The following is a 15,979-nucleotide window of genomic DNA, read 5'->3' as shown; positions in this document are numbered from 1 at the left end:
ACTTCGGTGGTTCGGAGGAGGAGGGGGAGGAGAAGGAGGAGGTGGGGTGGGGGGGAGGGAGGTAGGTGGAGAAAGAAGATCTTGCCGCCACCGAAGGCGGAGGAGGGAAGGACGGCCCAGAGCGACGCCGCCGTGTGCCCAACGGTCGGTGTCCCCGGCTGAGGCAGCGCGGCCGCAGCAGCCCCGTAAGTCAGTCGGCGTCGGCTCCGTCTCCCCGTGCTCGGGCGCCGCAGAAGCTGGCTTCCCGGGCTTTGTGCGGCGGGCGCGGCGGGCGCGGCTCGCCGGCGGGAGGGCGGACGGGGCCTGCGGGCAGCCCGCGACGGCCGCGGCCTGGGGCCCGCTCGCACAATGCGGGGGGAGGGGTGCCGGAAGGGGGTGTGCGCCGGGCGGGCGGGGGGGTCGGCGCTCGCGCTAAGCTTCCGCCCCCGCGGCGCGGCCGCGCGGCCCTGGGGGCGGGGGGCGGGGGGGCCACCCCACGCCGCGGGGCCCGGGGCTCCAGGGGCTCCAGGGGCTCCCGGGGCTCCCGGGGCTCCCGGGCCCGAGCTGTCGCTTCAGCCCCCGGCCGGGGCTCCGGAGAAGTGTGCGAGTTGGAAGTGGGCGAAGGGGGAAGGAGTGGGTTTATGAAAACAAGTGCGGGAATTCCCGGGGCGGGGGGCGGGGGGCCCGAGCGCGTCCGGGGAAAGCTGGCGGCAGACAGGTGTGGGTAGGAAGGAATCGGCGGCGGGGGCGCTCGGACTCCCTGGGTGCCGCCGCGATCCGCGAATCTTCTGTTTTTGTTGCCGCAACAGATTCAGGCCCGGCGAAAAGAGGACCCGCAACTTAAAACGAGAAAGAAAGGATTGATTATATAGAGGCTTCAGACATTGTGGCAGCAACAGTTTTTGTTTCTGAGTTGGGTCAGGTTTGGGGATCATGGTTTACAAAGTTTTATTCCCCAACCAACGCGTGTGAAAAAGTTAGGCTGCTGCTTGCTGCTGCTGCTGCTGCTGCTGAGAACGCAGCTAGGGTTAAACCCGTTTTTCTTAGCCTGGTGGTTCATTCTATCTAACACGTATTTGAACATTTTGGGGGGGGGGGGTTAATACCACGAATGTGTTAGGCGTAATAAGACAATCATGTCAGTTAAAATCAGGATTTCGGACTTTGAGATTTTTAACTTAAGAAAACTGTTGATAGTTTTTTTTTTTTTTTGTTTTTCGGTAAAGGTTTTTTTTTTTTTTCCCCCTAGGGAGAGCTCTATTAGACGGAGGGTTTAGACGCTTAAGAGAAATGTGATGTCTGTAAAGGTATTTCAAAACGATTTAAATAAAGGGAGTTACCTAAGGATTTTAAAAGGTTGTTTACTGCTTAGATTCCGTGTTTCATAGGTGACTCTTCACCATGTGACCTAGAGTATCGGAGGATGATTTAAGGAATTCTGGCTAGGAATCCTGTTTAAAATAGAAGGACAAATATTTTTTAATTGGCATGAGCTTCTGTGCTTAGTCTTTAAATATTCTGCTTTTTGAAGATGATTTACTTCCATCTGCACAGACATCATAAATGATGGTATTTCCCTTTTGCCTGAATGCCTTTTAAAGTTCAATTTTGGGTGAACTTAAGTTATTTACAGTTGTCTTTGGGTGTCCTGAAGGTTTTTGTGCCCAGTAAAAGTTTACACCGATTTAAAAAATTAGTTGTATTTTAGAATCCTGGTTCTTAAGCTCTTTTTTTTCTTACTTGTGCAAGTCTGGCTATTCAATCTTCAAGTTAGATTTACTATTAACAAACTTAAACATCTTCGAGAGAACTTAAGCTAATTTTTATACATAGTTTTCTTAATTTGAGTGGAAAGTTCTTTTAGATGTTTGAATATTTAGTAAGATTTCAACCTAAAGTCTAAATTACTGTCATGGTTGAATTGATCTTACAAGGTTGTCCACTTTAATAGACCATTTTTTCTTAGGCATGGAGGACATAAGCTAACCCATGCAGTCTCAACAAAGATATTAGGATTTTGTTTCTCTTAAACCTTCCATACTTGTTTATAAATCTTTTCTGGTGGTGAGATACAATTTGTCTTCCTGCATAGGGTACTTAGCAGAAGTAACTATGATCAGAGATTTGGGCTAGGTGTGACATTCAAAGCCAATCTGGTCAGTGACCAGATTGTCTACTTTTTATAGACATGGACAAGATCTTCATAATTTTAAGTGGAGATTAGTTCTATCTCCTGGACTCAAGTTCTCCATAGTTCTAATTCAGTGACCTGTAAGTTGGTTAAGTTTCTATCATAGCAAAATAGTCTGTATTTTTTTTCATGATCTTAAGGCAGGTTTGTTTGTTTATTTATTTATTCATTCATGAGAGACAGAGAGAAAGGCAGAGACACAAGCAGAGGGAGAAGCAGGCTCCATGCAGGGAGCCTGATTCGGGACTCGATCCCTGGTCTCCAGGATCACGCCCTGGGCCGATCGAAGGCAGGCGCTAAACCACTGAGCTACCCAGGGATCCCCAAGACAGGATTATTTTAAATATCTGAATATATCACGTGGCTTTGTCTGGCTTGTATTCACAGTTTGTGGCTGTTGTGATAGGTGTGTGATTAATATAAAAAATTGTACAAATAACTGGATAAAATGGTTTGCAATGTATTAGGTAGATTTCTCATTTCTTGCCTTGTCTAACAAGGCATTATAAACAGTCTGACTTCTTGTTATCCCACTTCTTCACTCTTGCCTGATGAATTTGTAGGAAGGAACTGGTGGAGAATATGGCTTAGCCTCCTTCCTCTCTTTTTCTTTGGAAGTCTGCCCCCTGCAGAAAGCACTTTGTTCTGCTTCTTGAGGTCACCATGATAGATAGACTCTGCCCCTCTTTGGAGGACCATCAGTTGTCCAGTACTATCTGTGACTGGGTTAGGATAATTAAGGGGTGTGGTGGTAGGAACCCCACTGGCCTTGTCTAAATTAGTGGTTCCATTGTAGCTTGATCAGTAATAAAGGAGATAATTTGCATTGTTATCAGTCTAGTTTCTGTGTTTCTCACTTTTGAATTCTGATTTGGTGGAAAAAGTTTTCCTTCAAACCTTGTCATTTAGAAGCTAATATTTTAGTAATTTTTATATTTAGGAATTTAGGTAAAAAAGGAATATAGATAGAAGATATTTTTCACTTAAAATGTATTGCTTTTGTAGTGGGAGAAGTGAATTTACAAACCTATAACTTTGAAACCTTTCCAATGAAACAGTTTAAAATTACTAGATAGGTTCATGGTAAATGCTTGTATCTTCTCAGAGTTTCAGGTAGCAGTATGTTTACAGACATAAGGTTAATGTATTTTTTTCTTAATGACTTTTTCGTTCAAGAACTCAAAAGATCCAATTTTTTTATAAATGAAAAATTAAGACTTGCCTAATTAAGCACAGTGTTGCCTTCTAGAGAGTCATTTAATTCTTAATGAAATTGTGGACATTTTTATCTTTCACTGATTTTTTTCTTAAATGAAAAGTTTTGTTTGATCCCTTGCCTGGCTTCTTTCTGTATTTTTCTAAAGTGCTTTAAAGAATTAAAAAAAGTATCGGTTATTAAGCACATTGGCAAAATCACCTTCTTGTTTTAAAGATTTTGTTTATTTATTCATGAGAGAGGCAGAAGGAGAAGCAGGCTCTCCACGGGGAGCCTGATGCAGGACTCGATTTCAGGACCCCAGGATCAGGACCTGAGCCAAAGACAGACACTTAACCCTAGTGCCTTGAAATCAGTTTCTTTAGTATATTTTATCACTGCAAGTTTAACTCTATAATCTCATCCATTTTTAGTTTATGTATTACAGATTTTTACTTCTTATTCATTTAACTTTTCTCTTTTAGAGAAATAGAAGATGTCGGAATAGAATACCAGAAAACATACAAATGTGTACACCTTATGTACATTATCCCAGGATTTCACTGTAGCTGCCAAGTACAAAAAAGAGGAAGAAATGTGAAGGGAGAAGGAGTAGTTGGGATGTCAGAATACTTTGACTGCAACGGGAGAGGGGGAAAAAAAGTCATTATCCCTACCTAAGGCAAAAAGTATAATTTGAACCACAAAACCTCCACAAAAATCTGCTTCCTGGAAGTGATTTGGTGAAATTGACTATAAAATGACCCTACACAACCACCTATTCAACACCTGCTCAGGAGAATAAAACCTGCAACTGACTGCCAGAGTATATAAGAAATGGTGTGTGGCCGGGGATGGGGAAGAAAAGGCTCTTTTTAGACATCTTGTAGTCCTTTAAAAAAAATCACTAAGTTTGTAGCGAATCTAGTTTGAGGGCAAATCTTGGTAATTTTTTTTTTTTTAACCTCTGTTTGAGGGAATGAGAGCACACGTTAGAGCAGGGGAAGGGGCAGAGAGAATCCTCAAGTGGACTCTCCATTGAGCTGCGAGCCCAATGCAGTGCTCTATCCCAGGACCCTGAGATCATGACCTGAGCCAAAATTAAGAGTTGGCATTTCACTGACTGAGCCACCCCAAATCTGTGATTTAGAATAGCAGTTTTAGATGTCAAAGTGGTGATCTGTGGTTTTAGGCACTGTTTTTGAATAGCTTATTAGGGATCAGTAGAATATCGTCTTCATTGTATAAGATGCCACTGGTTTATTCATTCAGGCATTAAAGAAAGTAAATGAGTAGTAGAGACAAGCTGACCCTAAGTATAGGTCTCTGCTAGATAGTCAAATAAGGTGAATTGTAGGTAGAGAAAAATATAGATGGTTCTTATTTTGATAAATACCAAAAGTTGTATACAGGTAGAAGCTACTTGTGTTTTCCATTTTGGTGACCAGGTCATTTATTAACATCTATTTAGTATTTTATCAGCATTTTTAGTTTGACTAAATGCAAAATATTAAGTTTTCTCTAGTACAAAGTGAATCTTTAAAACTGGTCAACATAAACAAGATTTGAAGTTTTGAGAAGGTGAAAGCTATCAGGTTTTCCTTGTAGATGTTTTCTTGGACCACCTTGCAGATGAAGTGTAAAAGATTACTGAAAAGGGATCCAAGGGAAAGCCTTATGTGCCTTCGTTTAATCTGATTTACTTTGCTCCTACACTAGCAGAAATGGGAGTACTCTGTCTAGGAACTTGCTAAAGATAAATTGTTTGCTAATTTTTTTTTTAAAGATTTTATTGATTTATTCTTGAGACATACACAGAGAGAGGCAGAGATATAGGCAGAGGGAGAAGCAGGCTCCCTGCAGAGAACCGGATGTGGGCCCCGTCCCAGGACCCTGTCGCAGGACCCTGGCAGACACTCAACCACTGAGCCACCCAGGCGTCCCTTGCTAATTTTTATTGTAAGTCTGGTTGAGAAGATACTCATGGAGTATTATTTGAGAAACATTTAGTTGTTACTCTGGATATTCTAAGTTGTATCTTTTTTTTTCTTTTAAGAATTTATTTTATTTATTCATGAGAGGCACAGAGAGAGATGCAAAGTCACAGGCAGAGGGAGAAGCAGGCTCCCCACAGGGAGCCCAATGGGGGGGGTATCACATCCCCCCACCCCCAAAGGTGGGGCTAAACTGCTGTGCTACAGGGGCTGCCCTCTAAGTTGTATCTTCTCATCAAGGTACACTACCAGAAACTTGCATGCATTTTTTTGTTTGTAGGCCTATGATGTGCCAGACTTTCTTTAGATATTGGTGATACCAGATCCCTGTTGTTAAGGAGTTTACAGCAAAGGGAAGAGTAAGATGATTAAACTTGTGATTGCAGTGTAGTACACTGAGTGCCACACATATGGTGTTAATAAGTGCTGTGGACTCAACACAGGTAAACATCGTAGGGGTCAGGAAGAGCTTTCTGCATGAGATAAAGTTACATTTGAAAAGACTTGGAGAGGGGATCCCTGGGTGGCTCAGCGGTTTGGCCCCTGCCTTTGGCCCAGGGCGCAATCCTGGAGTCCCGGGATCGAGTACCGCGTCAGGCTCCCGGCATGGAGCCTGCTTCTCCCTCTGCCGTGTCTCTGCCTCTCTCTCTCTCTCTATCATGAATAAATAAATAAAGGAATAAATCTTTAAAAAAAATAAATAAATAAAAAGACTTGGAGAGGGGCATCTTGCTGGCTCAGTCATAGAGCATGGAACTCTTGATCTCAGGGTTGTGAGTTCAAGCTCCATGTTGAGCATGAGCTTACTTAAAAAAAAAAAAGAGTTGGTAGAAATTTATTTGGTCAAGAGATAAATGAATTGGCATTCAGCCAGAGGGATTAGTATGGGTAGTGACCCTGATGGGGGAGAATGGCAGAACCTGACGTGGAGGTAGGGAAAATTGAAAAGATATGACTGGATAGGGGCACCTGGGTGTCTTAGTTGGCTAGGCATCTGCCTTGGAGTCCCTGCTCAGTGGGGAGCCTACTTCTCCCTCTTTCTCTGCCTGCTGCCTCCCCTGCTTGTGTACACATGCTCTCTTTCTCTGTCAGATGGATAAAACCTTTAAAAAAAGAAAAGATATGACTGGAGAAATAAGTAGAGGGAACCATAACATATTTAAAGGCTTTTTCTGATTTGGATAATTCTGAAAGACTTTGGATATCCAAGAGTATAACCTGGGAAGATTTAGACCACATTGTCCTGAAACCCTTACAGAATTAATTGTGGAATTAGTTTCCCGGGACTGTGTTACAAGTTAGGTGCATGGTTTTCCTTGAGGGACTAACTACAAAAAATAAGATTATGAAACTTTGCATCTGTTGAGAGAATGGTGTGAGATTTTCTATTATAATTCTGTGTCCTCTATAGTATCCTATATAAGAAATTTCTTTGAAAGTTTAATGCTAGAAATAAGGTTGTGTATGAGGAATTGTTGGTATGATTTTTTTCTGTGGATTATGAGAACTTTATGTAATTCATTGTGTTTTCTCCCTTTTTATCTCTATCTTCAGAAGTTAATCTTAGAGTTCACTTAATATTTGCTTTATGTTCCTAAGATTAGTTTTTGTTTTACTGTGTGTATTTCCTATGAATACTTCATGTACCTTTCAAAAATTTTTATTTAAGGAGTACTTGGGTAGCTCAGTTGGTTAAGCATCTGAAGGGTTTGGCTCTTGTTTTCTGCTCAGGTCTTGACCTCAGGATTGTGACTTTAAGCTCACACTGGACATGGAGCCTACTTAAAAAAAATTTTTTTTTTTTTTTAAGATTTAAATGCATATAAAACAAATTTCATTTAAATTCTACACAATAGGGGATCCCTGGGTGGCTCCGTGGTTTGGCGCCTGCCTTTGGCCCAGGAGGTGATCCTGGAGTCCCTGGATCGAGTCCCGCATCGGGCTCCCCGCATGGAGCCTGCTTCTCCCTCTGCCTGTGTCTCTGCCTCTCTCTGTGTGTCTGTAATTACTGTCTATGACAAACAAATTTACTTATTTATTTATTCATTCATTTATTTATTTCTACACAATATTTCTTCCAGCCCCCCCCCCCCCCCTTTTTTTGGTATATAACTTAATAGTCCTGGAAACTAACAGATTTGGCTTCTCTTTTCAGGCTCTGTAGCCCAAGGGGTGGGTGTGTGTGTGTGTGTGTGTGTGTGTGTGTGTATTTAAGTAATCTCTACACCCAGTTTGGGACTGTACATCCTTTGTCCAGTCACATGCTCTTCTGAGCCAGCCAGGTGGCCTGGATACATTTGTTGTTGTTTTATAAATAACAACTTAGAAAGTTTTTTAAAATTTCAACTTTTTGGGCACCTGGATGGCTCAGTGGTTGAGTGTCTGCCTTTGGCTCAGGTTGTGATCCTGGGGTCCTGGGATTGTGTCCTGCATCAATCAGGTTCCCCATAGGGAGCCTGCTTCTCCCTTTGCCTGTGTCTGCTTCTCTCTGTGTCTCTCATGAATAAATAAGTAAATGCATAATCTTAAAACACACAAAACAAAAATGGGATTATATGATACACCTTAGGCAACTTGGTGTTTTTATTTAATATCCTGAACATTTTACTGTGTTTGTACATAAAACTTCAATAACTTGTAACAATCAGTGCAGATTTTAATTTTGTTAAACCATTTTTCTGTTGCTAAGTTTGTTCAATTATTTCATTTAAATTCAATTAATGTATAGTGTTATTAGTTTCAGAAGTACATTGTTCAATTCTTATTTTTGAACCACTGCAAGCAATGCTGCAGTAAATGTTATGCAGTTCATTCTTTTCATGTTGGTGCTGTTTATGTAAGGTAAATTCTCAAAAGAAATTCCTGTGTTAGAGGATTGTATATTGATTTTTTAAACAAGAAAATATTCCCTCATTGTGGTAGTCCTTAATACTCTTGAAAGCACTTATATTTTAATTTCGTATATTTCATGTTTCACAATAATCCTGTGAAGGAGGCATATTCTCATTTGCAAATGGGAAAACAGGACCAGTGTTAAAGTGTTTTGAATTCATTCACCTAGTTTGGGACAAACATGGAACTATATTCGAGATCTTTTTATTCAGATTCATCTGTTATACTATGATGAATGATCCAAATTTTTTTATTTGGAAAACCAATATGGTTTTGTGGATATATTCCTTAGCTATAGGTGATACAGTGACGTTGTAAGGGTTATATAAGTGGGATCTGAGTGTACAGTTTTAAACCTTCTACCTAGATTCTGATGCACCGTGAGGTTGTGAACCAGTGACCTTAAAATTGGGGTGTTCATATCCTTGAGGATTGCATAAAGAATTTCCAAAACGAGGGATGCCTGAATGGCTCAGCGGTTGAGCCAAAATGAGGGATGCCTGAATGGCTCAGCGGTTGAGCATATGCCTTCTGCCTTTGGCTCAGGACATGATCCCTGAGTCCTGGGATCGAGTTCCACGTCAGGCTTCCTACATGGAGCCTGCTTCTTTCTCTGCCTCTCTCTTTCTCTCTGTGTCTCTCATGAATAAATAGAATCTTTAAAAAAAAAAAAAAAAAAAAAAAAGATTTTCCGAAACATTAGCACATTTACTTTTCTGGGAATCAGTTAACAGATCCTCCTTATATATGCTAAGAAAGACATACCTCTGATCCTTCCCAAATCCTAATGTGGTATGTTATACTGATGGGTAAACCTTCAGGGCACAAACTTAAAGTTAGTGTCCTTTAGGGATTAATCTCATTTAGTCTTTTTTTTTTTTTTTAATTCATGAGAGACACAGAGAGAGAGAGAGAGAGAGAGAGGCAGAGACATAGGCAAAGAGAAAAGCAGGCTCCACGCAGGGAGCCCGATGTGGGACTCGATCCCAGGTCTCCAGGATCACGCCCTAGGCCAAAGGCAGGCGCTCAACCGCTGAGCCACCCAGGCGTCCCAGTCTCATTTAGACTTAATTCACTCACATTGCTGTTAGGAATGAAATTTAGCATAGAACTGTAGTATTTTGCCTTCTGGGAATTCAGGTAAGTGATAGTCTTGAGCTATAGAAGTAATGGCAAATTAAAAAAAAAAAAGTCATATGGGGTGCCTAGGGGGCTCAGTCTGTTGAGCAACCAACTTGGTTTCAGCTCAGGTTATGACCTCATGGTCATGGGTAGAGGTAGAGCCCATGTGGGGCTCCATGCTCAGTAGGGAGTCTGCTTAATAAGCTCTCCCTCTCTTCCTCTCATGCATGTGCTCTCTCAAAAGAAAGCTTTTTTTCTTTTAATTTTAAAGATTTATTTATTTGAGAGGGAGCTTGCAAGTGGTGAGTTGGGGGGAGAGGAGAGGGAGAGAATCATAAGCTGATTCCCACACTGAGCATGGCTCTATCTCAGGAGTCGGTGCTTTTTTTTTTTTTTTTTTTAAGATTTCCTTTATTCAGGAGAGACACAGAGAGGCAGAGACACAGGCAAAGAGAAGTAGGCTCCACACAGGGAGCCCGATGTGGGACTTGATCCTGGGGCTCCAGGATCACCCAGGCGTCTCTTCAAGAGTTGGTGCTTAACCAACTGAGCCACACAGGTACCCCAAAATAAATAAATCTTTAAAATAAAATAACAATTCTTGTCTTCTTTCTTAAGCTTTTGTCAAAGAATACTTACCAAGCAGAAACAATATTATGTATGAAATACTTTGAAAACTAGAAATACGTAAACCATGTTTATCACAGTATACTGTCAAATACATTGAGGAGTTTAAAAGGTATAATTTTTTTTAACACTTTGAGGAATATATCAAAAAGGTAGAACTAACCTAGATGAAGTGGTTAGAAAACTAAGTGTTACCTACACAAGTACAATCCCTTTAAATCAAGTGATGAGAAAAATACTTAGAACTATATTTTAGATTTTGCTTTTTAAAACCCAAAGTGTCATGAAGTGTATAGCTAGAGATATTTACTACAGTAGGTATTGGTATTGGTATTGGTATTTACATGTAAATTCCTTTATAGTGCCTTAAAACCCCTTAGAAGTTTACCAGTAAGAGCAGAATATTTTTCTTTTAAGTGATGCCTAGTTTATGGAAAAGATGTTTTTCTGGTGTGTTTCTTTGCAAGTCATACATAGCTCATGTATAGGTATACTTCCAAAATACTTGAGCACAGGGACACCTGGGTGGCTCAGCGATTGAGTGGGTGGCTCAGCGATTGAGCGTCTGCCTTGGGCTCGGCATGATCCCTGGGTCCTGGGATCGAGTTCCACATTGGGCTCCCTTCATGGAGCCTGCTTCTCTCGAGTTCCACATTGGGCTCCCTTCATGGAGCCTGCTTCTCTCTCTGCCTTTGTCTCTGCCTCTCTGTCTCTCACGAATAAATAAATACAAATCTTTAAAAAAAAAAAAAAAAGAAAATTACTTAAAAATAAAGGCCATTGATTTCCAAGCTGACTTGATTATAAGAACTACATCAATGTGTTTAGTGATTTCCAGCATGTATATATTTTAAATATTTTCAGAGTTAAGTAATGACTGGGAGACACTTGAGTAAATAATTATAAAATATAAAACAAAAATCATGCATACCCTTTTCCCAGATGTGACCACTAATAATTAAGTGTCACAGTTTCTGATGGTTTTCCATTTATACAATGTGTATGTTTTTATTTTGTTTTTATGAAAGTTGGATGATGCACTGCTTTTAACCTTGCCTTTTCACTTATATCCGGGATTTCCTCCACCACATATGTCTAAATACATTTATCTCACGCTTTTTTTTTTTTTAAATCTCACGCTTTTAAATGGATTCATAGTTGATAATGTTAACCGTTTCCCTCTCTCCCTATCCCTATTACACTATGCCTTACTATTCTTCTTTGAACCCTTGCCTCATTTCATGGAACGCTGGTGTAACCAGAATAGCTTACATAACTGTGTTAATGTTTTTTCTACCCTAATTCTGATATAGAAAAGTTTTGTGGGGTTTTTTTTTCTTTTTTTTTTCCTATGATACGGAGAAGTTTTAAAGTCTAACAGGGAATATGATGTTATTAATAATTGATGAAAATACCAACTAAATGCCATGGGAATTAAGAAAAAGATTGTTTTGGGGTGGGTTTTTTTTTTTTAAGATTTTTTTTTTTTTTATTTATTCATGATAGTCACAGAGAGAGAGAGAGAGAGGCAGAGACATAGGCAGAGGGAGAAGCAGGCTCCATGCAGGGAGCCCGATGTGGGATTCGATCCCGGGTCTCCAGGATCGCGCCCCGGGCCAAAGGCAGGCGCCAAACCGCTGCGCCACCCAGGGATCCCGGGGGTGGGTTTTGATGGAGAAAGTGCCATTTGAGCCAAACTTTGAGTTTGTGTTATTTACATATGAAGAGATAAGTGTCAAAGACCTGTCCAGGGAACTGGAATAGTGTAACCAAAAGGATGATGGGGGTGGTGGCAGCTTTAAGAGAGTTGTAGAATTAACATATATGCTGAATATTGGTTTATGTTTGGTTGGTATAGAAAAGCGCACGGAGCCTTTGGAGTCTTGACAGTATAAAGTCTGCCACTTTAGTAGTTTTGTCTATTAGTATATGGAAATTGTCCACAGTTTCCTTATTTGTAAAACAAGGATACAGTACTTACTTTGCTGGATAGTGTGGCGCAGCGGTTTGGCGCCTGCCTTTGGCCCAGGGCGCGATCCTGGAGACCCGGGATCGAATCCCACATCAGGCTCCCGGTGCATGGAGCCTGCTTCTCCCTCTGCCTGTGTCTCTGCCTCTCTCTCTCTCTCTGTGACTATCATAAATAAATGAAAGTTAAAAAAAAATCTAAAAAAAAGAATTAGATATTATGTGCCTAGCACAATCTCTGGCATGACGTTGAGTGTTAAATTAACTTTGTTCCCTGGAGGTGCCTGAGTGGCTCCATTGAACATCATCTGACTCTTGATTTCAACTCAGGTCGTGATCTCAGGGTTGTGATGATATCCAGCCCCTTGTTGGGTTCTGTGCTCAGGAGGGAGTCTACTTGAAATTCTCTCCTTCTCTGCACATGCATGTGTGCTCACTCTCTCTCAAATAAATCTTTTTTAAAAAAAAAGATTCTCTGAGGGGATGGTGTGTGATAAAAATTGGTCCGAAGAGGTTTGTGCTTATTTGGAAATCAGTTTTTTTGGGAAAAGAATTTCATGTGCCACTTGTCAGAAATATGGTTGATGAAGTAATAAATGATAACCAAGTTATACAATAGCTTGGATCCTAAGTCAGTTAATGTAGCAAGTAACTACCTTTACAAGCCACAGTTTATATAAATGTTTTTTTTAAAAAGGGGAGTGGTTTCAAATTGTACTTACCCCTCAAGACCCAGCTTGAATACTACCCTGTTTCACATGGTCTTGTCACATTGTTTTTTGTATATATGTGTGTGTGTGTATATATATATACACACACACACATATATGTATGTATTTATATATAAAATTTATAAAATTAAACTTTGTTATGAGGATATTCAAACACAGAGGTAAAATAATATATTGCATCCTCAGGTATCTATCATTGATATTCAACCTTGTATGAAATATTTTACGTTTTTAAAAAGAGTATTTCAAAGCAAATCCCAGACAGCAGGCCAGCTTAAGGATAAATTCTGTGGGGTGCCTGGGTAGCTCAGTTAGTTAAACATCTGACTCTTGATCTCAACTCAGGTCTTGATCTCAGGGTGGTGAATTCAAGCCTCTCATTGGGCTCCAGGGTGGATATATATAAATTCTCTTACTGATGAGGACTTATTAAAATATACAATCCTCTTGCTGCTATTACCACTAGCAAAATTTGTGAATATCATAATGCACATTCTGTATGTAGATTTCTCTGATTTTCTGAAAAAAAATTTTTTTTTAGGATTTTATTTATTCATGAGAGACGGAGACATAGGCAGAGGGAGAAGTAGGCTCCCTGCAAGGAGCCTGATACAGGACTCTATCCCACTTCCCTGGGGACCACGACGTGAGCCAAAGGTAGACGCTTAACCACTGAGCCACCCAGGTGCCCCGAAACCAGTATTTAGATCTAGTGATTTTATCACACAGATGGAGGTTTTTTGGATTGTTCTTTGTTTCGAGACCATAATTTTTCATAGGTGGTGGTACTGTTTGATATTTTGTCATGGGGGCATAAAACTGTTGGCTTTACTTTTAAGATCATACCATATTAAATCACAATAAATGTTAATTTAGAAATAATTGCTTTTTGGGGGCTCATTTAATAATATATCTTTGAGGGGCAGCCCGGGTGGCTCAGCGGTTTAGCGCTGCCTTCAGCCCAGGGCCTGATCTTGGAGAGTGAGTCCCACGTCGGGCTCCCTGCATGGAGCCTGCTTCTCCCTTTGCCTGTGTGTCTGTTTCTCTCTCTCTCTCTCTCTCTCCTTTCTCTCTCTCATTAATAAATAAAATATTTTTTTTATAAATAAAATATTTAAAAAAATATATCTTTGATATTTCACATCTATTCTTTGACTCATTAGAGTCACTTTATGTTATCAGTCTTTTCAGGCATGTCATCTTCACTTCCACCTAAGATACCTGATTTGCTTCTCTCAGGTGTTACCTAAAAGTACCAAAAACTAAGATTGATTGAGGCTGATTTAGTTTGGAGATTTTCTTTAAGTAGTATTTCATTTTTCAAAAATGAAAATTTTTGAATTTTAAGTAGTATTTTCATTTTTCAAAAATTTCCTTAACCAGTGTTTTATTTCTCAAAATAAATCGAGAGGATGCTTTGTAAAAACAAGGGACTTCATAAAGGCTCAGATACATGGTAATTCTCCTTTGAGAGAATTCTAAGGGGGAAAAACATCTTGCCTCATATTTGCATGTATGTAAGTTAAATACTTAATCCTATTTTGCCTCTTTGAGAATATGTTCTATGAGATTTAACCTCAGAGAGCTAAAGCAGTCTTGCATGGAAGTACTTGGTAAATTTGCATTTAATATCTAAATGCTGATGTTGGAATAACTTAATTTCTAATCTTATTAGAAGATTTGAGGTAGGGTCTTTGAAGATTTCTGGTTTCTGGGAGTGTATATTGACACTTTTGTGTGTATGTGCCAAATTTAATTTAACGTGAAAAAAAATAAAACGTAAAACAATACAGTTGAGTCAGTAATACTGTTTATGTTGGCAAAACAAGCATTATATAATTACCCCATGAAGTATGTAGACAAACAGCAAATATCAAAACATGTTGATGGGCTTCTTGGCTCAACTACTAGCTAAGTGACTTGTCCAACACAACTAGAAAAGTATATGATTCAAGGGAAACAAAAGCAAAAATGAACTTATTGGGATTTCATCAAGATAAAAAGGCTTTGGCACAAGGAAACAAAACTAAAAGGCAGCCTTCAGAATGGAGAAGGTATTTACAAATGAACGGTTAGTATCCACAATCTATGAAGAACTTCTGAAATTCAACACCCAGAAAACAAATAATCCAGTTAAGAAATGGGCAGAAGACATAAATACACACTTTTCCAAAGGAGACATGAAGGTGGCCGACAGACACATGAAACGATGCCCAGCATCACTCATTGTCAGGGAAATATAAATAAAAAAAAACTCGATGAGATCCCAACCTTAACACCTGTCAGGGTGGTTAAAATTAAGCAGTCTTTTTTTTTTTTTTTTTTTTAAGATTTTATTTATTCATGAGAGACAGAGAGGCAGAGTACACAGGCAGAGGGAGAAGCAGGCTCCACACAGGGAGCGTGATGTGGGACTGGATCCCTGGACTCTAGGATCATGCCCTGGGCCAAAGGCAGGCGCCAAACCACTGAGCCATCCAGGGTTCCCAGGGTGGCTAAAATTAATACAAGAAACAACAGATGTTGGCGAGGATGCACCCTCTTGCAGACTGTTGGTGGGAATGCAAACTGGTACAGTCATGGAAAACAGTATGGAGGTACTGCAAAAAGCTAAAAATAGAACTACCCTGTGATCCAGCAATTGCACTACTAGCTGTTTACCCAAAGGTTACAAAAATACAGATTCGAAGGGGTACATGCACCCTGGCGTTTATTGCAGCATTATCAACAATACCCATGCTCTGGAAAGAACCCAAATGTCCATCTACAAATGAATAGATAAAGCAGATACGGTGTGTGTGTGTGTGTGTGTGTGTGTGTGTTTTACACACACACACACAAAATGAAATATTACTCAGCCATCAGAGAAAATGAAATGTTACATTAGCAGTGATATGGATGGAGCTAGAGTGTATTATGCTAAGTAAAATAAGTCCAAGAAAGACAAATACCATATAATTCCAGAGGTGGAATTTAAGAAACAAAACAGATGAACATATGGGAGGGGGGCAAAGGGGGAAACAAACCATTAGAGAGTCTTAGAGTCTTAATGATAAAGAAACTGAGAGTTGATGGAGGGTGATGGGTATTAAGGAGGGCACTTGTTAATGAGCACTGAGTGTTGTATGTAAGTGATGAATCACTGAATTCTCCTTAAAACTAATATTTCACTGCATGGTAACTAATTAGAATTTAAATTTAAAAAATTTTTGTAGGGGATCCCTCGGTGGCTCAGCGGTGTAGCGCCTGCCTTCGGCCCAGGGCGTGATTCTGGAGTCCT

The 15,979-nt window shown here is 40.2% G+C and overlaps 1 protein-coding gene across 13 annotated transcripts in view; it reads left to right on the top strand.

Moving 5' to 3' along the window:
• Positions 1 to 15,979, top strand: part of PUM2 (pumilio RNA binding family member 2) — a 95,669-nt gene that overhangs the window by 173 nt on the left and 79,517 nt on the right. For 8 of the 13 annotated variants that reach the window (XM_035700414.2, XM_049096199.1, XM_049096198.1 and 5 more), the window contains exon 1: positions 29 to 185. The exons of 2 other annotated variants lie outside the window; for them this stretch is intronic. The gene's annotated coding sequence lies outside the window, so the exon portion shown is untranslated. Of the gene's footprint in view, positions 1 to 28; positions 186 to 15,979 lie in introns of those variants that run through there. 3 more of the 13 variants (XM_035700413.2, XM_025454574.3, XM_049096196.1) reach the window with 1 other exon arrangement.

This window comes from Canis lupus, chromosome 17, assembly GCF_003254725.2.
Source record: "Canis lupus dingo isolate Sandy chromosome 17, ASM325472v2, whole genome shotgun sequence".
Classification (NCBI taxonomy): Eukaryota; Metazoa; Chordata; class Mammalia; order Carnivora; family Canidae; genus Canis; species Canis lupus.
Note: the sequence above shows the minus strand (reverse complement) of the source record. Positions and strands in the feature narration are given on the sequence as shown.